The following is a 26,094-nucleotide window of genomic DNA, read 5'->3' on the forward strand; positions in this document are numbered from 1 at the left end:
ACTTTTATTATATCTACATATATTATATATAATAAAAATAATTTAATAAAAAACAACTTATGTATAACTATACACATATACATATAATGTATAACACTCCCAGAAATAAAGCGTTAGGGTGCTTAATTAAATAGAATTATTAATTTAATTGAGAATGAATTTTAAAAGACGATGAATAAAATGTTAAACAGATTATTAATTAATAATATATCGCGAGGGGACATTTTTAAGAAATCTCTGTAAATAATCTCTTTAAATATGAATGATTTTTAAAGTCGATGACACACAGTACCATAGTATACAATGTATACTATACATTTCTCGTAAATAAATATAAATGAGCTTTTATTACTGTGCATTATCGTTCATTATGATCCTTTTCAAAACCGGTCGTAAGAGTAACGATATCGTGACAACATTAAAGACAAGAATTTTCTTAATATTAGAAAGAATAAAGATACACAGAATAAAATTAATACGCGTCGCAATTAGTTAAGGAAAATTAACCCGTAGATTTCTTTCCGATATCGTACGAATTCACGTCGCTTCGATTAAAAGGAAGGAACGGGTCGAAAAGCTTTCGGCGAAAAAGGCGGGCGGTTTAATTTACCGATAAAAGGGTTAAACAATGACGTCGAATGATGCGAATGATGTCACAGCGGGGACGGCGGGGACGCGATTGAAGGGTGCTTAAGGGGGGCGACTCGACGACGACGACGACGGGACCAAGTGACATCGAAGGGCGCGCACACGCGACATACAACACGCGAACACGGCGACGCGTCGCCACCGACTGAACTGACGGACGGCGGAGCGGAAGGAGGCCGCGATCGCACGCGCGACTCGTCGAACCCGCGAAATCGCTGCCGGCCAATCGGAGCTCGTATACCTCGCGACCCAACGAGCCCGCGGGCAGGGCCGTAAATTAAACGGCGCCAATGTGAACAAACATGTTATTTTACAACAAAGAGCAGGCCTCGCGCGCCGTAGACCGCCGCGCCGTAGCGTATAATTTATTGCGATTTACGCACGTCACATGATTGAAGAGATTTTTATGTATCGGCTCCAAGGGTGGTCCAGGCTGCGATTACCTTCTTCTCTCTTAATTATTAAAGGGTTTAAGAGACTCGCTTATATATACTGTACACGAGAAGCGGCATATCGTTGTTTGAGGCATGTCTATATGTGACATCTTTCAAATTCTGCATTTGCAACACGCTTTTATAATTTACACCAGATATCGCACATTTTTGTACTATAAGGATTATATCATAATTTATTATATAAAAGTATACTAGTGATCTGTCGTAAAAAAAAAACGAATAATGCAAAAGCAATTTACTGAGGAATTCCCAAAGGAGAATTTCCCGTGCGATCACACGCTGACCAAGACCATGATCCAGCGATCATCATTATTTATCAGCGATTTATCGTAAAATGTATATACGAAAGAGAATCGACGTATTTGCGGATGCTCGTATATGCGCGTCTCTGAAATGGAGGGTGCCGTGTGTCGTGACGACTCCGCGATGACAGAGCTCAAAGATAACTCCGCCCCCTCCCTCCTCCCATATCCGCGTGGCGGATATACGTGAGATCTCGCCGGGGATCGTTTCTAGATAATGGAGACGTGATACCGGAGATTGTCGTTAGATAATAGAAATGTGACGCCGGGGTGGTTAACTCGCCACTGCCCGGACAACCACCGTCCTCCGCCGCCACCCGGTCTATTGATCGCCCCCGAATGGCCAAGAAGGCGCGAGACCAGCTGCGCCACTCGCGCGCCGACGAACCCCCGCGAGAAGGCGAGATCGAAAACGGCGGCGTCGCGACGCCGCGACTCCGGCGTGCGCGTCTCGTTCCCGCCGGAGTCACCTTAACCCTTTCGGAACCCTTCCGTTGTTGTCGCTCTAATCTGACAGTGAGGTGTTTTGAAAAAAAATATCGCCTCTTTCGAGCCTGTCCCGAGCCTAAATTTAATCCCCGAACAATCTCTCGCGGAAACTACATCTTTCGAAATCTCAAAATTATGAGAAACCGCGTTCCCTAATCCTTTTACTCGATTAAATTTAATACAGTCGCGGTGAGAGGAATAATTATGCAAAAAAGCACCAGTCTTAGATGACGGAAGATATAATAATGTAAGAGAAACAATTTTAACGACTCTGGAAATCTTTTTTTATTGAAACTTTTATACAGCGGTTTCAAGCAATTATTTCCACAACAATTTCGAATAAATAAATGTCACAGTGCGTTAGGTGAGTAATAGATAAACGAGTTACAACCACTTTATGCAACCGAGAGTCCAAATTAAAATTTAATATTTCATATCCGATCCTCCTTCCCCTTCCCTCTCTCTCTCTCTCTCTCTCTCTCTCTTTCTCTGGGGCGACAAGAACCGATTAAAAATTAAAACGACCGTCGCGCGTCGGCAGACAAGCCATCATATTTGTCTCGCCTATTTCCAGCTGCCACTAACAGGATCAAGTTATTCTCACGCTTCTGCTAATTGCCCGCCTTCTTGGCGATTCTGTTTGGATCCTCGACTTCATAACCGTGCGGAGGCACCGGGTTTTTCACAGGATTATGGAATAACGTGTGATTCCCATCGCCCCAAGGAAATGGCTGTTGAAAGAAAAATGAAAGCTATATGGATGGGGATTTCTTATAGCCATTCGCGCATCGAATATTCGAAAGAATAATATTTTCGAAATAGATTCGATCAAGAATTGATCAAGAATTGATTCGCTACGTAACGCCTCTAACAATAAATGAGCAATATTAATTTTATAGTTTCTAAGTAGACAAACAAATTTAAATTAATTTTGCATCAAGTTACTAAAAAAAGCTCACGCGGTTGAGAGAGATGTAACAAAACTGGAGAATGGCTCTGTTTACAAATCCAAAATCAAAACAGACGGAGAACTTTCCTCCGTCGTTCTCTCTTTTGCGAATTTTACGAAATATAGCAAAAATTATAATGAAATTTATAGTATAAGAGAACTAAAGTAAGGTCAGTGAAATTGTGGGTCTTCATTAGTCGATAATCGAGACCACCAAGGAAATAGGTCTAGCAGTCAAAGAGACATAAAATAGACTACCGTAATAAGTGACCGAATAAAAATTTGTAAAAATTTGTGTTACAATTTAATCATATCTTGCATGCAAAATTAAAAAAAAAAAAGAAATGGATGCACACAGATTTCTGAAACATTCACGCATTAAATATTTGAAAAATCATATTTTCGAAATAGACTTGATCAAGATTGATTCGCTATACTTTCATTGTGAATTTAAAGAAGGAAGCAAGTTATACCTTACATTCACTTTTATGCTTAATCAATGCAATTTGAAAATTCTACAAAAGCAATTTGTAAGTGCTGGTCTACAACCTTAAAGGGTATTTAAGCTTTAAGCCGTAAGAAATTGACCAATCACAATCGAGTATTCTCCTCACATTCCATTGTGATTGGTCAATTTCTTACAGCTTAGAGCTTAAATACCCTTTAAAACAAGGTTGTAGACCAGCACTAATGCGCCTTAAACACTGTGTGATTTAACGGCAAATTAATCTCACAAGCATTTTCGTATTTCATCAACTCAATTAAACGCAATATAAATTCCACGAGTGATTTGCAATGCAATCGCTCCGCGATTGATCTGCAATGGTTTTACAAATTTGTATACAGAATACCTCCTATCGCCGCGTCAACGATTAAATTTTCGCTGATAAAGAATCGATCGCAAAACTCGCCGTTTGCAGACATAAATTAGCACGCGAGAGAGTCTACATTCGCGCTACCGGAACTACTAGATCATAACGGTAAAAAGATTTTTTAAGTCCTGTTTCTCGTGACAGTTTCTGACAAATGTGGGGACCAAAACCTTAGTCCGACGACGCATATACGGTAGATCCAGGAACGGCTCCCTCGGCTGCTTCGCTTTTTCTCGCTGCCGCGCATAAGTAATCGCCGACATGACCACGACCAGAGGTAACGCGACGCACAATGACAGCATACGCCAAAATGCGAGCTTGCGTGGATCTGCGCCCATAATCGGTCGTATTGTTATTTACGTGTGATTAACGCGTATCGCTAGAAATTCCATATAGTGAAATTAAATTGCGTTCTACTCGTCGGTCAGTCTCACCCGTCGGTAAATTAAATTCGTGCCAAGCACTCGATTCTCGATCCATGCATATTCCTCTTTATGAATGTGAAATATCGAAATAAAAGGCAGAATATCGAAATAAAGCAAATTCAATTAGATTTTGAGTTATTACTGATAACATAAATTAATTGTACTCAAATTTTGTTTTAATCTGCAGGAAATCGAGAAAAATATAAAATTGATTGAAATAATGATTAATTACATTTAATTTTCGTATGATATTTAATAACTTTTTCCTTTTCCGTTATATATCGCGTTTAATTTACGTATTTTAAAAAGTAATTATTTTATCTTCTAATATTTATACGTAAAAATAAATATTTTATTTTCTATATATTTATATGTAATAAATCAAAGTTATAGATCTCCATATATAACACGGGTTCGTACAACACGGAAAATTTTTAATATTTACTTATTTTAAAATAAAATAAAAAATATTTTACTATTATATCTTTAATATTTATTTTATTTTACATTCCCGTAATAAACCTTTATATCTTTTATAAATATGTGTTTCCATATGCATACATAATCCATGTATGTATAATTTATGTGACTCGTATAACATATAGATTCATATATTTCATATAACATGGAACGAATCCCCCGTGTTATACGAGGGTCTGTATAATAGTCTAAACTTAAAGTTCCATTTTTCCAGAATATTATCCAGAGATACATGTGACTCTGTCTTCTCTCGCTTTTCTGTATACATATATGTGTCCTCCATTTCGATAGATCATCGTTCGCAATTCTAATCTCGAGCCACCTAAATCTCGGCGCCGCAAGATTCCTGGTGCGCCGAGCCGCGAATTTATCGGGAAAGTTCGAGATACGCGTAGAGGAATTCCCAACGTTACCGGAGTGCGGGCGATAAGTTGGCGGCTCGGGAGGACACGGCGGTCTCGGCGAAGGGCACGGTGGGTAAGGATCGCAGCGAGGATCATCATCCGTCGGAGGGGAGCACGGATCCGTCTCTGGCACGGTTCGCGATTCGCAGTCCTTCGATCTCTCGAACATACCGAGCTTTCGTCGGAATGTCAGGCACCGCGAACCGGACGGCCTCCTCCAGATACGAACGAACGATGTCATGTTATACCTCGTGTATCGCCTTACGTTTCCTCTCGCTTGAGTCTTGGAATTCCTCTCTCGAGGGAAATTGGGGGTGAAAGATGCGGCTGAGACTTTAAGGGTCCCAACCACGAGAAGTGTCGCTCCTTTCGCTTGAAGTTACCATCATGATTATCACTCAATAGTCGATTGACACGTGAATAATAATTTACGTTGGAGGTAGAAAAATGAATAACGAATGCGAAAAATCCGATATAGAATAGATGAATATATATTGGCTAAATTTCCAGAGGTTCCGGACATTTACTGAAATAAAATTAGCGCGCAAGAGCTACAAAAAATGTAGAATATAAAAGAATAGAAAATAAACTTGGAATTGTGACACGCGTTATTCGGATTACTGTGATACTGTGATATAATGCCCGACGTTGCCTGACGAAACCCTAAAAGCGACGGTGCGATACGCTTTGCTATGGCGACGCCGACGCGGATCTAATGAGACGTCGAAGAAATTGTGGCCCCGTTTAATCCCTCGGGAAGATGAGATTAATGGGGGAGTGCACTTAAACGCGAAGACGTCACGCTCACGAACGGATGCGTCGCATGACAAACGGGAACATCGCTTAATCCACACTTTATCGACACGCCACTATATCTGGACCAGACGGAAGCTGGTAAACTGCCCGCCACCTGCATATCGCAATTCCCGCGGAAAATATTTCCATATTTGCCTCACGCGACATATATTCCTCTCGGATCAAGTATTTTCTTGGAAGTTCAATCGTGAAAGATTCGTTTCTTCAAAACAACTTTTTCATCTGAACACAATAGTAACGTGACTTATTACTATTGTGCACTAGAGTTAAAAGACCGATCTGAGAAACAAAGAGCATATAAGATACAAGCGTACAATTATTATTATATTATTATAAAACAATATAATTATAAGACTATATATGTTATTTTAGAATATAATAATAATAATTATATAATAACCCGTAATTATGTATGTAATATGCCGAATAAATAAAAAAAAATCATTACAACAAAGTTATACTGAGATTATAAATCTAATATAAATTAAAAAAAGGGTTTATATATTATATACTTATAGCGTTCTCTAAAGAAGCGAGAGGATTTAATCGAGGCCTGCATGCCCTAAATTTAGTCCTAGTCGCAATATCCGGCGTCACCCGCCAAGAAACCCTATTTGGCCTTTCATTCCCATAAAGATTGAATATCGAGCGAGCGAAGGAAAATAAAATTGTTTGCGAGCCGACGGCAAAGGGCTGCACTTTAATTCCGCCTCGGATCTTTCGCGTGGCATTTAATTACGGCTCTCGGGAGTCGCGAATATTTGTCTTTTCACGCCGCGCGGCCGACGAATGGGAAATTCAGAATTTGATGGAATTGTAATGTCACCGCGGTCTGACCTTTCGAGGGAAGCGCGGCTAGTCGGATATTCCGGTACGGTATTAATACAATAATTGTGCGAAAATACCAAAGGCTCCGAGCATCGATCACGGCGGATCGTTAAGATTATAATTAACCTCTCGCGACACAGACATGGGGGTTTTTTCACCGATAAAATAAGAATGCCCGCTCTTAACTTATTTGCACGATTACCAGAAATGTATTGGCCATCGATTACGCGTCTTTTTATAAAAATGTTCCGTCCCCCGGGCGCATTTGTTATAGTATTGACCCATATACAGAGAGAAAGAGATTTACGATTCTTATTCGATTAAACTTCGTATAAACTTGATTTTCGAACAGAATGGAAATCCATCGTGAATTATGTATGATTTCCGTTCCGTTGACGTCTCGTCGACGGACTATTTATTTGTTTTATTGATAAATATGTATGAATATATGTCCCGAATAAATGCTCGGAGCATATTATTGATCTCGTGTCCGCGCGTTAATATTTCCTAAACGGATATCCGAGATATTATTTTTCTACTTGTTTGCTTTCTCGTGGGATGACAGCGAATTATCCTGCGTACAAGTGGAAACAGTGCCGCCAGATTCGCACCAGGGGCTGCTTCCTGGGAAACGGGAGTACGTCGATGCGACTTGCGCGGCAACCTTTGACATTTCAAAAGGGCGGGTCGAAGTTTCCTTTCCACCCTCCGAGGATAGGCACGCTCTCCCGGTGTGACCCAACATCCGGCCGAAATGTGTACGGCGCATAAAAGATCTACGTACTAATTTGCTGGGCCGCAAATGAGTTTCGATTCTAATCTCGTAAAAGTTAATTAAGACATTAATGTTCGTTAATCTCCTCCGCTTCCTTTTTTTCTTCACTTCCTAGCCCAGATTCTTTTCAATAGTTAAACCCAATGTATCCTCCCCTTTCCCCTCCCCTCCTACATTTCGTTGTAGCGACATTTGTAAATAAAAGTGCGCATCCGACGAACGAAACGCGCATAAATGTTCAAAGTGCATGCCATGATTTCATATCGCTCGAAAAATATCTAAATATCTCCTTTGCTGTTAGAATTCTCAAAAAGCTTGTATTGTTAGTATGTAAATGAGGATGCTTGCAATTACTAGTATAAGAAATTTCTCCTTTACATTTACTTTATTTTATCTTGGAATTGAACACATAGACTGCATCTTAGTGTGCGTATTTGGTAAAAAGACCGAACTATTCTCTTTTTATAAAAAAAAATAAGAAAGAAATGATATATTAAAAAATTGCGTAATTTTTCATACTTTTTAAAATTATATATAAACACGTATATGTATAATTACATATTAAAAATGTTTCAATTTAATATTTCTATCGTAGTGTTCTAGTACATTATAAAGACACGATACAATAGTAGACAAATGGAATGATAAGACATGGATTATTTATTAAACCGCACAGAATAGTATTAACCTAATCGTATTTCCGATATACATGTGATATTTGCGTAATATTTTATGTATATCCAGTGGAGCTACAGTCCAAGTCGGACTCGGGTCTCCTCAAATTTTCAAGTTTCGAGACAAGATTTGTTTTCTGCGAATAGGTTGTCAGCCTAAACTTCCAACCCCTAACCTGGAGGGCCGGTACCCTCTCTAAATATAGAGGGATTCTCGTGGCAAGATACTCTCAGTGGATTATCATTATATACCTTCTGATTTCGAGATGTGGCGATCGAATAAAAACCAACGATTTTCGGTCGGACTTGAACTCGGATCTTCGACTCATCAGAGCAGCGCACATTTCTCCGATGCGCCACGATCGCCACAAATCGTCATTATCATTATGTAATTAAAGATTACTCTAATCTAAAACATTACTTATCAAGATAGTATAAGATCCGCTTAAAATTAACTCTAAAATATGATTTTATTATATATTTACATTTATGAAGCTCGATTTACTGTTTCTCGTTCGTTTACAGCTAAAATACTGTCTCGAGTACTTATCTACGTATTGTACTTCTTACAAAAATATTTCTTAATTTTTTAATAGAAGATGGTATCATTTGAATCGAATACCTGACATAGAAATAAGAAAATATCTCACTACATATGGGAATAAATTCGTTAAATCGAGGCCCACTTGTTAAATCACATATATTCCGCAGTTTGCAGAATCAAGAGACCGTTAAAAAAAAAGTCTGCGAGACAATGAATTCAGAGAGCCGGAAAGTTCCGCTAGAGAACAAAGCTCTGGAAATAAAATAAAAATTCCAAACACCTATAGACCCAGGGAATTACGGAATTAAATAAAAGAACTGAGAATTGCACACAAAATCAAGTGCTTTAGGTTAACAATTTTATATTATTGAAAAAAAGCTCTTGAAATAAAAAAGCCGATAGGGGCAAAGTCCTGCGAAATTAAGCATCTTACAAATCCGTTACGAATTCAAAGGTGACGAATAATTTCTCGAGATTTTTCTCTCTATCGCAACGTGCAAAATCCTGAAAGTTTATGGCATTTTGCGGCATTTATGTTCGTCACGTATTTATATTAACCGCTAAGAGAGTTCTCGTTACGAAAACACAGATGCTGCTGGAAAATAAATCGACCACGCTCCTTGAGTCTCAATTTCTAATTATTGCAGACCATAATTAGTATAGCGGACGTGTGCGGTTTATCATAGTTCATCATTCAGCTGCGTGAACCTAATTACATCGCTCGGCACGCAGAATCTCCGAGGTCGCGTCATATATAATACATATCCATTAACCGGAATATAACAACAAGCTTGCGATATCGCGTAATTAAACCATCCGAAATAATTGAAGTTATTAAAGTAGCGGTTTTTCCTCAGCTTCTGCTAGCTTTTTCTCAACATTTTGGGCTGCGTTCTGTCAACAAAAGTTTATATCTTTTTCTGACAAGTCAATATAAAACTATTTCTTCATCATTATTTTTAATAAATAAGACATTTAGGACTAAAATAGAACTAAAACATAGGACATTTCTATAATTGGAAAAAAAAGGAAGTGACCAATATGAACGCAATGATGTAGACATAGATAGATAAGGAAATCCTATTATTTTTTATCTATGTAAGTCGTAAATCTCATTATCCTCTCTCCACTATTAAGCTTTATTAAGTTTTCCACCCGAAAATTGGGGCGAGCCTACATTTAATCGATTTTCCAAATGTCTGACGTCATTCATGACGTCTCTTAAAGAGAGAAAAGGAGATACTTGAAATTCGCTCTCATTCAACCGACGCGACGTCAACATTGTGCGATGTCCTCCGCTGTCGTTAACGTCAGTAACGAGAGTAAAATAATAACGAGACACGAGTGCATGGATATTTATACTGGACGCCACGGGCGTGACATTTTCCGTAAAGTGGAATATTAATCGCAAATGTCAAATTCGAGTGTGAAAAGTGAAAAGCGCGATTGTGCGATTGAAAAACATTTGTTTTCAAAATAATAATAGGGCAGATTAAACGCGCGATAAAAGTAATAAATTATCTCCTCCGGTTATAATAAGTGAATTTAAATTTGCATTTGCGAAAACGAAATTAAAACTGCAATTAATCGCGATTAAGAATCGAAGATTTATAAATTTAAAATTTCTATGTGGGATTATCCACAGCGAAAGAGAAAATTCCATGGCAGACCTAATGGATATCTAATAATAATTGCAAATTGTATTTAATAAATTCTTATGAGATAATTTTATTTCATTATACTTACAATTAGTAATACGATTAAAAGAGCATAAGATTATTTGATAAAGTTTACTCAAATGAAAAATAAGATAGAAATGAGATGTTTAGTTAAAAATATCTATCTACATAAAATAATACATATCTAATAACTTACTAATCGTATAGGACAAAATATTTTCCAAATAATTATTCGAAAGTGCTTTTATCTATGTAGTGTCTTTAGATTTGAATAAAAATAAACAATTTATCAATTTTATGGAATTAGAATCGTCGAATAAACAATTTCCGGATCTGAAATCTAAATCCATAGTTTGCTAAAATTGCAACCATTATGAAACTATAGATCTAAAGATTATATCTCAAGGATATGCAAATACAAAGGTCAATGGATTTTGAATGCATGAAGTCAAGTATCTGTGAATCCATGAATATATGAACAATTCGTGGTGACTAATTGTCTGAAATATACACAGCAGCATTGAAATATATTAACTTACAATTAGAAGTAACTTTTAGAACTGCCTTAAACAGATACCATTATAAATCACATCATAAATCAGTTATTGCCTTAAACAGATACCATTATAAATCACATCATAAATCAGTTATATCATATTTAATTAATTATATTAAATTAATGATATTCTCTCTCGTAAATACTACATTTCTTAAGTTTGTGTGTGAATAGGTACAATTTCACCAATCTAAAATTCTATTCCACGTGCTAAAATTCCACGAGATAACTTGAATGAATAAATTTTCAAGTAATTGAGAAGAAGAGAAGAAATTTTATTAAATGTACGAATTGTTTAGAAAACGTAATATTCCTAACATTATCTTAGGCGTATTTAGTTATTTACATCTATGATCCCTAATGTCACAACATTTTCAAACCGAACGGATAATTTTATCCGCGAACACAATAGAATGATGTTATCTTATTTATCAGTAATTATATTTTTGTTCTGTCATATTACTGGGCATCACGGTGATTGATACAAAGGAAAGAAATGTATAGCAACTGTAACGTGTGTGTGTGTGTGGGGCTAAAGTTCTCACATGGAGGAGAAAGGTTCTCTGATAGAGAGTAAGATATCATATTTCACATCAAAAATCCTCTCTAAACGTTTCTCTCGCGTGTGCCTCTCTTCTTCCCCCCCCCCCGTTCCCTCGTCTAATTCTTTCGTACGCTACTGTCCATCATCATCGATCACCGGAACACAGGCCATCAAATTGCTCGACGATTCACAGCGACGATCACGCGCGCCGTTTCGCAATTCGCCGACAATTTCCTGCCGTTCACCAAGCACGCAGTCGATTTGTCGCTCGTTTATACGCATTCGTCGAAACGCGCCAATCGATCGCCGACTTACCGATTTCCCAATGAGCTTCCGAATCGCCGACACAGGTGCTCCGATTGCAGGACTGCTCTGATCGTATACTCGCGACGGTTTACACGCGGAACGATCACACGCGACGATCGTGCGGCCGCAAGGTGTTCCCCGGCATTTTCACGCGACGACTCCTCGGACGCGACCAAGGCGAGACCCTGCGTTGGGATGTCATCTCGGTTGATAAGGTAGCTTCTTCGACGCCTGCGCCGTTGCAATTAAGAGCGCAATGCCGTATCTATTGATGACTCGAACAAGCGAATTTAAAGAGCGAAAATTCTTGCTCCTTTTACGCAACGATATTAAACGCGTCTCTCGGAGGTATTCAGATTTTTTAATCCCTGACGATTCAATTTTTGGATCTTTGCGAACCTCGGCTTCGAGCATCCTCGAACGTTTGCACGATTCAATTCCAAAATTCTCAAATTCTATTACGATTCCATAATATTATATTTTTCTATACTTTTTGTTTTATAAGGGTGCTTCAGAAATGATAATACTTATGTGGAAGTAACTTTTTGAAGAGACAGTACTGATGACACAAGATATCATGATAACACACGATAAAGACAAATGTATTTAAGACAAAGACAATTGTCTTTAAAAAGTTTTTATTTGTCTTTATTTGCTTCATCGTTATCAACACATTCTTGGAATCTTCTCCAGATGGTCTCCAGAGGCACTAAGTTACTTCCATTTAACATTTTTTTTTGTTAAAAGCATTTTGTGTATATACATGTATATGTGTATTTAATAGTAATTACAAATTTTTTGATAAATTTATATATAATCTTTAATTGTGAAATTTATAATTTCTCGATGTTTCAACCTTCGCGTCTTCGAGTTCGTCAAACATTTGCATCACTCGACTCTAAAATTTCTCGAATTGTTTCATAATATCCCTAAATCTTTTTTGCTCATAAAAAATAAGTCAAACATCCTTTTTCACAATATTTTTTGCCTAATTTGTCTAATTCCGAAATTAATCAATTTGATTATTCAATTCGAAAATGGAACGGAAATTTCGCAACGAAACTGATATTAATGATACGAGTTTGATGACACAACACCACGTTTTCATAAACGCTGATGTTCGTGGACAACTTCGATGGTCGTACAAAAGCGGCCAATGATCATTCGCTGCGTACGCAGATCGCGCCGGCGTCAGCTGTTTCATTCAAAACCCACCATGACGATTCCGCGTTCCGCTCAATTTACAAACAGCAGAACGAGCAGAACGAAATAGATGAACGAAATATATGTTTTGAGACATCTCATCGGTGTCAAAATTATTTGCAAGTCCATTTTGTATTACACCCTAGTTATAGGACTCACACGTGATATTCTTATGCCTATTATGTTTCAATCGCTATAGATCGAAGCGATAATGACGTGGAATATCAATGACTGAAATCGTCTACGACAATTTTTTAAAACTTTTGCAAGAATTATAAAAGAAAATTAAGAAAAAGGATGTTACCCTTTAGAATGTGAGACTCCTTATTTTAATCGTTAGCACCTTAAAAGTTATCAGCTTTGCGAGCTTTTTGAAGAAAAGCAACTATAAATTAAAAGACTCTAAAATATATCTCTGAAATATATATATATAACAGTCAAGAATTTACATGAATCGTAATTATGTTACCAACAACAACCTTGCACGTATCGTTCGCGTAAATGGGACAAAGATTTAGGGTATATAGGTAGGTAAGGATGAAGGAGGAAGGGTGCAATCGAGCGGCGAACGCTCCTGCGCCCTTATTACTCTAGTTGTCTAGTTACGTCACTGGTTGTCTGGTCGTCATAGTGAAAATCCGCCAGTTACAGCGGGGTTGCAAGAGAACGCACGTCACGTTCTCGGTGTCGCCAGTCGCCGGTGCGAGCGGCTTTTTGTCAGAGGCAACGACAGTCCAGCAGAAAGAAAGAACAGGTGTCTCCGAGAAAATATCCCGCGAACGATCATCGTTTTCCCCGGCGCGTAGACCGGTGCACGGAGCGGAGCCGAGCTGAGCGCGGCGCAGCGCGTGGAGGGAGCACGTTCCTCATCGATCTTCTCGACGACGTAGGTAAATCCCGGGTTCGCCCTTATTCCCGCGACGCGTCGAAGCCGCGCGAAGGACCGGCAAGATTCAGAGAAGTAAAAGAAAAATACTCGAGGCTCCCGAAATAAGCTCGGAGCGTATAGGGAGCGTGGATTTCGAAGGATCCTCGAGTTAATTTCTGCGAGTGTTAAGGAAAGGCCGCAAGAACGAATACTGTATCTCGTTGTCCTTATTCTCGCGATAGAGCATATTTTACGATATATCCCGGAGATGAATAACCAGCGAGATACGCACAGAATCCGAAATGAAGGAGGCAGGAGTATCGGGAACACAGGAAACTCGGAGGAAATATTAATTTACTGTTACGGATATATATCTATATATTTACATATATACATATATATATACATATATATACATATAAAATAAAAGTTCGAAGATTCGCTGTAATAATAAAGTCTTTTCATTTCGATAAAGAAACTTTTTTTATCCAACGATTTCGGTAGGTACTCGTGACCCCGTAGATAAAGTCTGACATTTACGTTCGTAAGACCTCCCACACTTCGATATACCGCTCTTAAAAAATCGATAGTGCCGACAAGGATAAGGAAAATCTATAGAAGAATTCTGCATGTCGGTGTGAAATGTCATATTGCGGTATTTGTACTAACACGAGGAAATTCTAATAACAATTGTATTATAATTTTTGTACTAAATTCCCAATTTAAATGAAAGCGCTCTCCTTAATGTACGCAAATTATCACTATACCGATGAGTCGTAACTGCAAAAGAGTATGTATTCAAGTAATTTCCTCTGACTCATAAATTGTTCCCGTTCCGCGATATTTTTACTTGAAGCTGTCACGGTATTCCGGGTATTCTTCGCGTAGTTCGCCTTTGTCATCACGAATAGACCTACATCGAAACTTTTAATTATTATGATAGAACAAAGGGCAAAGAAGTGCGCAATGGGGAATAATTTATTTTCGTCCTACAAAAAAAAATTTACGAAAACGAGGCGTCGCTCCCGGTGTCGCTCAATATGACCGGGCGAACCGTCTACTAATCTACTTTCGCGCGAGAAGACTATCTTGCTGTACGCCGCTGAAGGAAACTGTAGCCGAGTCCCCAAGTTCTATTAATCTGAACGATAAGTGTAATCTGTCGTTACACTTATCGTTGAGATTAGGAGAGAATATGAGGAACAAAAGCTCAACGGATCGCCCTCGCTTTTCGTTTGATGGAATTTCGTTCAACCGGAAGGATTAATTTACGCTCGTGTCTTATTTTTACTTTGCACACAGAGATCGCTCATCGCGGACAGTTAAACTTTTCTCTCTCTCTCTCTCGATCGGACACAAGCGCCAGTTCATCGGCCGACATGCCTGCGTATCGATCGGCGGGTTTATACCGCGATATCGCTCGTTCTCCTTTAAGACTTACCGACCTCGCGGGTTGCACGAACCGGTCGCATGTCTAGCCGCATAAAAATTTTATTAATAGCAGTACCTGCATTTTAATAAGACCGTATCGTTTCCTAACGTCTGGTAACACCTGGGAGTATTTTATAAAAGATGAAAAATGTGAAATACACCAAGTAACCGAACTCGCGCCTCTGAAGTCGAAATAGAGTTTTAATAAAATACGTTTTATACTTTTGACGTTCCTATTATTAATGTCAATATTAATGTCATATTCTTGCATAATACACAACGTGTAATTAGTTCTTCCACAATTAACAACCGTAATTAACGACTGTAATTAACGTGAAATTCGAGTGAAATTGACACGAAAATTATACCGTAATACGCGCGATAATCCCATCGTGATAATCGTATCACTTTCTTTTATGAATTACAGTTTTAAATATCTGTTATTTTCTATAGGATAATAAATAGACGACATGATAAATGGAAACATTCTGTGATACGTTTTATATATTTATCAAACAATCTTTTCACATTCAAATACGTCGTTCTACGTTCGAAACAACATTGTCACAAACCACATTCCGATCACGATCCTCTACGTCTCCGTTTTTCTTCTTGGCAGTCTTAACAACGCAGACACTAATTAATACAGCACATTACGAGAATCCTTTAGAGACATTTTACAATTTCACGTTCCAACATGATTAAGCGAAAAATACGTATAATTACCGAAGACTATTGGCATGGAGTGACAACAAAAAAGCGCCTACTCCGGTGACTCGCTGATGATATCGATCGTTTCGTAGGAATATTTTCCTTTCTAAAACGATAAGCCCTCGATAACACGATACCTAATCGACAATCAAGAAACTCCAAACCCGAAATCAGAAGTCATGCTCGGTCACCCGAGACTATCTACCCACTTCCGGTGTGACCACATATATTTATCATCAGTATTGATTACTGATTAAAATATTTATAGATCGGATGCCGCCATTGTGCACTCTCGTTAACTGCAACAAATTTTCCCGACGGAACGAGGTTCTCTTTGATGGACAGCGTAACGTGTGGAATGGGATTTGTTATCAAACACGAGGCTTATCGAGCGAACCTCGAGTCGAATGACGCGAATCATCATGCCATGCACTTGGCGTATGTCGTCCGCGCTCTCGATAACGGAAATGCGAAGATGCGTAGCCGTCACGATAACGCGAATCGCGACGCGATCTTCACCCGCGCGATAACGCGGAATCTTTCCAGTCTGCTGATTAGTCCGACGTTGCGATCCCCACCGTGCTGACCTTGGCACGATAATGACTCTTAGCGCAGCTTGACGCCTCGCTCTCGCTAAGATAACGAGAATGTTTGAATTATGATTAACCGACGCGCGCGCGCGCGGAAGTTGCCTTATCCCCTGTCGCCGCAGCTAACGACGAAATGAGACACGCATTAGTAGTCCTTGCATTTATCTTTAATCCGGCTTAATGCCATTTTACGTGTGTTACGAAAATGACGAAAATGCGCGAAAGCGTTTGTTTTGAATATTCCAGTTGTGCTAATTGGAAAAGACCACCCGCGAAGGACCTGTTTGCGTAAACTCTATTGCAACACGCGATGTAATTGGATTGTATAATCGCACGACAAAATGACGTGTTACTTTTTATGCTCTTAAAATACGTGATACTGACGTCAAAAACTGCCTGTATCCGAGGGGGTATCCTTCAGGGCAATGAGTTATCCGGAGACATCCAGTTCTTCAATTATCTTGACTCTAGAGACATAACTCTGAACAAAAATAACACTCGTCGCGGGGGGCCTTTTTACATGAAACTGAAGAACATTCTTTGTGTAAGAAATAAAGCTAATTTAATTACATATAGTTAACTGTACTTGGTTAACTGGACTATATATAAATACGGTTAACTTGACTATTATAACTTAATCAAACCTTATAATGTCTCTCTATAAATTATTTTTTATTATAAATATATGTTCTCATTTTGCTTCCTCGTTTGCTGTCCATCATTTAAATTCTTTTTATAATTCTTTTATATGTTTTCTATACTAAAATACTGATTTTTTAACAAATTAATGTTTATTCTTTTCATTCAAATTTTCTATTTTCAAGAAATAATAAAATTATTCAAGAGTATATGTATAATTGCTACGCAATAAATAAATAAAAAATAAGTCGTTTTTATTACCTTATATATTGAGAATAGTTTATACAAAAATTTTATACATGACAGTAATGTAAATTAATTACTTGAGACGAAATTTTAGTAATCTTAGTCGAGATTAACAATTTGTGCTAATAGAATTCTTGTAATTAGTGGGAAAGCTTTAAAAAACATTAAAATAAGAGAAAAAATAAACGTGACTGAAATTCATATAGTTATTTAACCTTTAGACTTCAAAATTGATAACATCAGAATAAAATATCAGATTCCGATTGCGATCTCGAGCACGTACTCTCGGGTAATTTACGCACAAAACAGATCTATACCATTTATCTGATCACGCCGACTAGAAATAGATTTGAGAATACATGGTTGATCTCCGTTCTATCGTTAGATACTTCATTCGACTATATCTCTATAATACCCTGTTTCCTGGCATTCTTATTGCACGCAAAATAACCGTGGTTAACTCGACACACAGCATACTTTATCTCGGCTCGCCCAAAGAAATTGATAATAGCGCCTTTTTTGAGCCTTCTCTTTCTTTCTGTCTGTACAGTTGCTCTCTTCGTTGCGCGCAGTAACCTAATTATAGAATGGAATTGTTATCTAACGACTACACGAGTAACGGCGCTTACGCATTTACGTAATCTTACATTTCGCGTCGTCCGATAACTTTTTTTTCTTACCACCCCGCAAATATTAGTACGCGAGCACGCAATAAAATCTAACGATCCTTCTCGCTTTCTCATTCTACTTCTGCGTCTCTCTATTTCCCTCTTCGTCAATCGCGTTATCGACCGCACGATGCTCGTGTATCGTTTTGCGTCAAACAGCATGACGAAGCTGATTGCATTTCTTGAAAAGTGCGCGACGATATCTAACAGAAATAGGGCGTTCGAGATTTCTGAGGGATAGAAATAAATGTACTAAATATAGAAATCGAGAAAAGAAGCGAATTATCACTTTTTAATCAAGTTAATTACTAATTTAATAAATTGCTAATAAGAATAGATAAAAAAAATAGATAATAAATAAATTCTTTTATATATATATATATATAAACTGTATGGATATAACATTCCAGAATAATCACTATTACCGTAAATTCTAGACAGAATGGTTATCATATATATTTAAAAAATATTGTACATATGATAAGCGCATGCGTTTGTATTGATTCGCATAGGCTGAAATATTAATGAATGCGCGTGCTAAGAGATATAGTCCTTTAATGGATGATTAATAGCATATTTGCATGAAGCAAGTTAGTTATATTCTTACAAATATCAATAGAGATACCAACACGACTGAATTGTGATGTAATCAACATGAATTGATTAAACGACGTCTATTAATTGTTCGTTATCTTTGAGCAACTTGACAAAGATACACGATTGAAAATTTTCATCATAAAATCTTCGCGTATTTCATATACGATTAAATATTTGTGGGGTTAACAATTTACGCTTTCGGATAATAACATCCGATTCTAGGATTCTAATGTTTACACTAGATGTTTAATAATAGACCGATTTGGCACTCACGATTTACACGTTCGGATAATACAATAACATCCAATTCTAGGACTTCAGTGCTTCTATACTAAATATTTTCTAATAGACGGATGGGATAGTCTACCTGCAGCTAAAATGATTTGTAGCCGAGCGAAATTTAATTCGACGCCATACACTTTCTCAGTCTTTAAAACATTAACATAATATGTTAAACATTAACATAATATTTGGTAGAGCGTTATACATGACATACGTATCTTTCAAGACGAAAAATGTTGTCAATGTACAATTCATATAATATTAATCGATATGAAAAAGATTTATCTTCTGAAACGCACATCAGAACTTTCCTTTCTTCGAAACGCAAAATCTCTATTTTTCTATTATATAACTTCTAATAATACAAAGAATCGCGCTACGTAGAAACATTCCTACCGGACCAACTCAGAGTTAAAGAATTTGTATTGTCTAATGTACTTTGTCCCCAAGTTTCTTGTGTGAAGCGCATTGCTTCAATGCATTAACCGTTGCCGGTGCAAAACTGTTATTTTTCAATCTATGTGAGCTGTTACAAGCCACAATATTTCATTCTATTAAAATCTTCCACGTGCTCTCATGTACGTGCTGTAAATTTTTATCTCAAAATTAAAAAAGTATTTTTCTAGCATTTTCTGAGACTCTCCGCAAATAACAACAACTTTCGACGCAACGTCATAAAACTTCTAATCCTAACGACATATATTTTCTCGAAAGCATGTGCACTAAATGCGCTTATCGGACAGTGTACCAGTATATCCATGCTCACCGACACAAATCTCTTTTAAATTGATTAGAGATTTTTTTTATCGCACTTATCGCGTTGCATACGATAACAAGCCCAGATTGACACACGAGGAATTAGTAATACACTTATGTCGAACGAATGCAAAGAAATTCCAAGAGTGATATTTCATTCGCCGTTGACAGAATTCAAAAACATAGAGGCAGCGGAGACGGTCGCGATTACGAGGGCAATAAGTGACGTTATTTCGCGCAGATGTGCGAATTAGTGAATGCAAATGAGGCCGGACGGAAGAAGATAGAAGGAGAGTCGAAGACAGCGACTCGCAGATGGGCGTCTCGTACTCGCAACGTGCCTCTTTTACACACATGTCGCGATGGAATGTTAATGAGTGTAAAATAAAAAGAAATATTGCCCTGTAAACTAAATTTTATTAACATTGTAATTCGGCAAAGCTCATATATTGCAAACAACATTCTTACAATAAAGTAGAGATATTGTTGCTGCAATTGACGAGTACGAGATTTGCATTATTTTTAATTTTCAAATCCCGAGAGAGATTTTCGCTCGCGAAGAGATTCATTATTCAGATTAAAAATTTCCCGGCGTAGCTTCAGAAGTTTGTCTGCAGAAGATACCAGAGAAAGTTAGAAATATTTTCTTCTGTCAATGAAATGAGATAAATTATTAAAGTATCACCTTGTATAGATGAAAAATTAACAATGTTACACCGTAATGATGTAAAGTCGGTACTTTACATCATTTCGGTAAACAACGTAGTTTGCACAAGAAACCTTGAGACAAAGTGCACTAGACGTGTCACAAATTGCTTCTCAACTCTAAGTTGGTCTGCTAGTAGAAGCTTGTCTATTGTTAGTCCTAATGGAGTTTGACAGTAAGTATCAAAGTTCTTTAACAAAATAAATGCTAAACTAATCTATTATGGACGCTAAATCATAATGCAGACAAAAGTTTTGAAACAATTTTTAAGTGAATAAATATACCGTATTTACCAAAGTCGATAAAACGCAGAGACAGACCTCAAATAATCCTTATTTACTTTTTATTTTTACAAAATGTAACACCTGCCAAATGTTAGCTATCATTTATTGAACATCGTTTTTTATTTTTTTATTACGTATATTTCTTTTTATATCACTGTGATAAAGATTATAGTGTATATCAACATTTTATGACATCTGAGATATACTCAGAATATTCCGAAGTTTTATTAGAGACAATTACACGCATATTCTCGATTATTTATGCTTGCTGGATTATCTAATATTTATTTACCCGTTAATTAAGATGTCAAATAAGATATTTAACGGAAATTTTTGTACGTAATAAAGCGGTAATAAGGTGGATCCTTTTAATTATATTCATGTTCAGTTTCAGTCATTTTTAACCATTCCTTTAGGTCGCTGCTATTCCTACTCTAGATATATGTCGTTAATTTAACTAAAGCAATGTTAGTTTAACTAAACCAATGGAATTAAAATAATACTGTTTTGTGTTAAAATAATAAATTTCGACACACATGGTAGTTAAAAATAACAAAATGTTATTTACCTCAAGATGTTGCTTTAAAATTCATCCTTTAATATTTAACAGTGTTGCATTAATACTACCGTATTATTATCACGGTTAATAAAGAGCGTACCGTGTATCGCAACAAAAATATTATATTACGTTAGAACCTGAAATAGAATTAAAGTGCTATGTGTCACGCCTCATCGGCAGGATAAACAAAAAGACGACAGTTCAAAATAAACTGGCGCGTTTGTTTCAAAGCAATTTATCGCGGAACTTGAAAATAAAGCGTTCGGAATTTTAATAACCGTTTCGGAATTCGGAGGCGGAACTCTGTAACTCTTTAACTACAGCTTTTTCACCATATATAATACTTGCACAACGATACCAAAACTGTCGTTAAGAAGTTAGAGAATATCCCGCTATACACAAGTGACGTAATGTCAACCGAACAATGTATGACTCCGAGACAATCGGCTCAAGAGAGGGGCGCGGTGCGGAACTTCATTAACATGAAAATAACCGTGCGTTTAAACGTCGCGCATTTAAATCAAGATAATTCGAAAACGAGAAACGAGGCCTCGAACTCTCGAGCCTCGTCTCAAGACGACGTGTCCCGCGACACGTACGCTCCAAAAGGGTTCGTCTCGGAACTCGGAGCGGAACCGCGACGCGAGGTGAAGAGCGAACGAATGTATTAATTAAATCGCATGCAATGCGCCGTTTTTGTCGCATGCTTCGCGTAACGATCAATCGTTACAAAATGCCGCTTGAAATTGCGCGGAATGTATCCGCGGCGAAGCTACAAACACTTTGGGATACAATCTAGAGAAAAAAAGGAGAGAAAAAAAGGAGATGTTTTGAATGAACGGCCTCAAGACGTCGCAGAAGCGTATTCCGGAGCGATTTGCATCGAAACTCGTCGGCGCGCGGCGCGGCGTGCCAAGAGAGACGGAGGCGCTCCGGAGTCCGGAGCGAGACCGGAGACGAGACGCGCCGGAACGCGGGACGGGAGGAGGATCAGGAGGGACGAGCGCCGCATTGGCACAGAGGGAGAGTGAGCGCCGGAGGAAGGGGCAGGTGGGGAGAGGCGTCGCGACTCGCGCGTCAACGAGCGCGATGGGGTAAGGGTAAGGCGCCGTGCCACGAGAGAACGAGAGAGGGAGAGCCAGCCCGGTCTAGGGACTGGGAAGAGAAGAGAAAGGGAGGGAAAAGAAGGGAAGGGGGACTAGGGGGAGCTTTTTCGGTTTTTAACGACATCCGAGCGCCGCCGCCGACGGCCGACGTCTCAGCGGTCTCAGTCCTCAGTGCCCGTCCGACTCGCGATTCGTATGTACGTTCGGTTCTCGTTTTATTTTTCTTCTCTCTCGCGCGTGCTTTTGCCGATTTAATCGAAGCTAAACGGTCTGAGAGGAGGCAGAGAAGTCGTTATTCAGGACTCAGAACGCCCTTCTCCCTCCGCCAGACAGTGGCGCTCGCAGTGGTCCTCAGGATCGGGACGTGGTGCGGTTCGTACGATTGCCCTTAAAGCCGATTGACCGAGGGTTGAATCCGGTGTGAATCGTATATTGTCACAGTGCCGAAATCGCGGTGAATATTCTGCGGAACTTCTGGCGAGACGTGTTTTTCACTCGAGTGAGAAAAGAACTCTATGTAAAACGATCCAATTGATAATAGACGATAACTGATTCGAATTAACGACAATTGATAATCGTGCAAGAGTTTATATTCTCACGGTAGTGCTGATTGGCGATAAGGAAGACGCACGCACTCTCGGAGCGACCTGCCTGCCGACCTGGTGCACCTAATTCCTATCGGTAAGAGGGGACTACGCGCCACGTCGACTGAAGCGAGGAAGGAAATGCAAACCCACGCGCGCCGGCTCGCGATAAATCTCTCGCATATCGAGTTTTCCTGTCAAGGAAGTCCGATTAAAATTCGAGAGAAAGATATCAGATTTCATTTAAAAAATCTATTACATCGAGATGTAATTGAAATTTATCAAGAATGACTCAACGAATTCGCCATATGAATAGAGACTCGAGATCTGCTGGGATCTTAGAATGTGAAATTTCTTTATTTATTTATTTATTTCTATGTGATTTTAATTTCTTTCCTAGGAAACTATAAGAATAATATTGAGATAATGTAATTTATTTGTATTTATATTATCAAATTACAGTATTAAAATACAGAACTTAAAATAAAAACGCAAAATTTTTAAATCAAGAATTTAATGAATATCTCTTAGACATTCTTGTTGTTAAGGGTAATATTTAACGTTCTTAAAAATTGTTTTCATTTAAAACTTTTTGCAACATATCTTAAGTAGAGGATCTCGAAATTAATTTGCGTTTAAGTACTTTAATTTGCCGCTGAGAAAATCCCAGAAAATAAAAAAAATATTGGAGAAAGAAATTATATGCATTTGAAGATCAAGAAAAAACATTAATTCGAATTTGCTTATGATAAAATTAATATATATTTTTCGTAGACACCCTGTATGCAGGCACACGTTGTTCGCCAAGTGTCCAATGCTCCTATAAGTAAACCCAGTCCTGACATACAACGTTCCTCCACATGCGTAGTCCTTTTCTTCTTTTTCGTTCTTCCTCTCTCTTTTGCGCCGCTTTGGCGAGAAACGGGTCTCGAAACACGAATGAACAGGTTAAAATACGGACATGTGGACGGACGTGTATTTTAATGCATTTTAAACCGCCACGTTTTCACTACCGTGACGGAATGCGCGTGCGAGAGAAAGAGAGAGGGGGGAAAGACAAAAAGAGTAATCAATATTTAATATCTTTTTAAAAAGTAAATTCAAATAAATACAATAATTATTTTTTCTAAATATCCGAAGCAATCTCTATACATGACTAAAGAGAATCGCTTACGTAGCAAGCGATTGAATTACTTTTAAATAACACACTCAATGTAACACTAAATCAGCAGAAATTCTATTTTATTCTTCACTGTCGACACTTCTGCAACGCTAAAATTTAATGGTATAATCTTTTTCTTTTCTTGCTGCTATTTTTATGTACTCCGGAAAGAGCACGCGAAAATAATAATTTGGAAACAATTTTAATAATTATGTGTTTCAGTGAAACTTCACGATCTCTTTGAAAATAATTTCTATAATTATATTTATAGATATATTGATTTTCGAAAATGCTCCAGACATTCTTCGACGATGATTCGTCAAGAAATCCGTAACTGGAAACTCGTATGCGAGCTATTTTTGTAACATTCCATATCCACTTCTTTCTTATCGCAGCGCATAAATGCAGAGACGATTAACCCATGCAGTTATCGCGTTTCATACACTGACACTGTAGTTTCTAATTCGGAACCGTAACGCAATTTCAACGATAACATTGCGAATGCGAGAGTTATACGTTTCCTCTCCGGGCCCGAAATGACCGGAATAGCTTGAGGATAATTTTGGAACACCACCATCGTGGATTCCTGATCCTTATTACTAGCCCACGCGCGGTCTAGAGGGAACCAGGGAACGCGCTTTGATCCCAAAATCCACAGCCTATTCTGCATGCGCAATAAACGTTTGTCGCAATATAACCGTGAAATTAATCAATCAAAATGATTCATCAAAATAGCTATCCAGCACGCGGTCTCGGGAGAAACACTGTACTATAAACTAGGAAAAACTAATTTCAATTTATTAACATCGTGCGCGATGTCATCGCACTTGCTATCGCATTTAATATATCTATATATTCTATATAAAGAATATAGATAATATTCTAGAAAATAATATTCTATATAAAGAATCTATACCCCCCTGCTTTCTCTTTTACGTTATCTTTTAATATTATCTCTCAATCCCCGAAAGAATAACATACCATTACATTGTCATTATCTGTTTATACACCTGATAGGGAGTACCTTTCTGTTCGTATATCTGACGAAAAAGCATGATGGGGGAACGTGATGGGCATGTTTCTTTTCGACTCCAATGTATTTTTCATTCTGATGTATAACTTAAACTTAAAAAATAACTACCTTAAAAATAAGCGATATGAGACAACTGTCTGAAGTCGGTTTCCATAATCTTGCCAAGCCTCGAAATTTATGGCCTCCGAAGTCTTTTCAATTCTCCGTTAGCTCATCGATCCTCGGAAATGTCCAGCATCCTCCGAGGACGAGCCTTGCCAGGCCTTGCCGGGGCTTTCAGACACACCCTGTATGTCGTATCGATCGCTCGCTCACTCGCTCGCTCGCTTCCTCCGCTTCTTACTATCGCACGTGGGTTACAATCGACAGAGGTGGTCAACCTTCGCGAGTTTGCCGGTCGTCGCTTTTTCCGCGGATTCCTTGGCGCGCTTTCAAGCCGCGTGTTTAACGTTAAATGGGGACGCCGCGTCTGATTTTTTTGCTCCACGCTGGCATTGGGCGCAACTTTCATGTTACACGCGCGAAATTACGGGATTGGGCGTGTGCGAGACGCGAAATCGTGTAAATCCATTCTGCGACTTAAATAAAGCGCGAGCTTGTAATTTATATTTACGTAATAGTCCCATAGTGCCTATACGAAGTGTTTATCAGAAATTATCAGAACCGGTTATACTCCGTTCCTCTCTTTTAACTCTACACGTTATATATAAATATAATTTATTGAGGATTATTATTGACAGATAAAAGTGAAAAATGGTTCGCCTTCTATTATCGGTCTAATTTCGATAAGTCCATAAACAAAGACAGAAGTCTATTTTAGAACGAGGATGATTTTCTATGTCTTCCAAAGAAAATGATTCAATGATTTGAGAAACAACTTCATGTCAAATTTGTTCGAAAATATTGCAGCAATATATTTATCT

General features: G+C 38.1%; 2 protein-coding genes across 14 annotated transcripts in view; one reads left to right on the forward strand and one right to left on the reverse strand.

The window, feature by feature from the left end:
- Positions 1–11,930, reverse strand: part of LOC112467211 (protein retinal degeneration B) — a 34,395-nt gene extending 22,465 nt beyond the window's left edge. For 6 of the 11 annotated variants that reach the window (XM_025035726.1, XM_025035725.1, XM_025035720.1 and 3 more), the window contains exon 1: positions 11,756–11,929. The gene's annotated coding sequence lies outside the window, so the exon portion shown is untranslated. Of the gene's footprint in view, positions 1–610; positions 781–11,755 lie in introns of those variants that run through there. The other 5 variants (XR_003042225.1, XR_003042224.1, XM_025035724.1 and 2 more) reach the window with 2 other exon arrangements.
- Positions 11,931–13,586: 1,656 nt separating this feature from the next.
- LOC112467212 (putative glutamate synthase [NADPH]) overlaps positions 13,587–26,094 on the forward strand; it is a 33,205-nt gene continuing 20,697 nt past the window's right edge. Inside the window, exon 1 of one of the 3 annotated variants that reach the window (XM_025035730.1) lies at positions 13,587–13,839. The gene's annotated coding sequence lies outside the window, so the exon portion shown is untranslated. Of the gene's footprint in view, positions 13,840–22,538; positions 23,074–26,094 lie in introns of those variants that run through there. The other 2 variants (XM_025035729.1, XM_025035728.1) reach the window with 2 other exon arrangements.

This window comes from Temnothorax curvispinosus, unplaced genomic scaffold, assembly GCF_003070985.1.
Source record: "Temnothorax curvispinosus isolate PA1 unplaced genomic scaffold, ASM307098v1 QBEX01017059.1, whole genome shotgun sequence".
NCBI lineage: Eukaryota > Metazoa > Arthropoda > Insecta > Hymenoptera > Formicidae > Temnothorax > Temnothorax curvispinosus.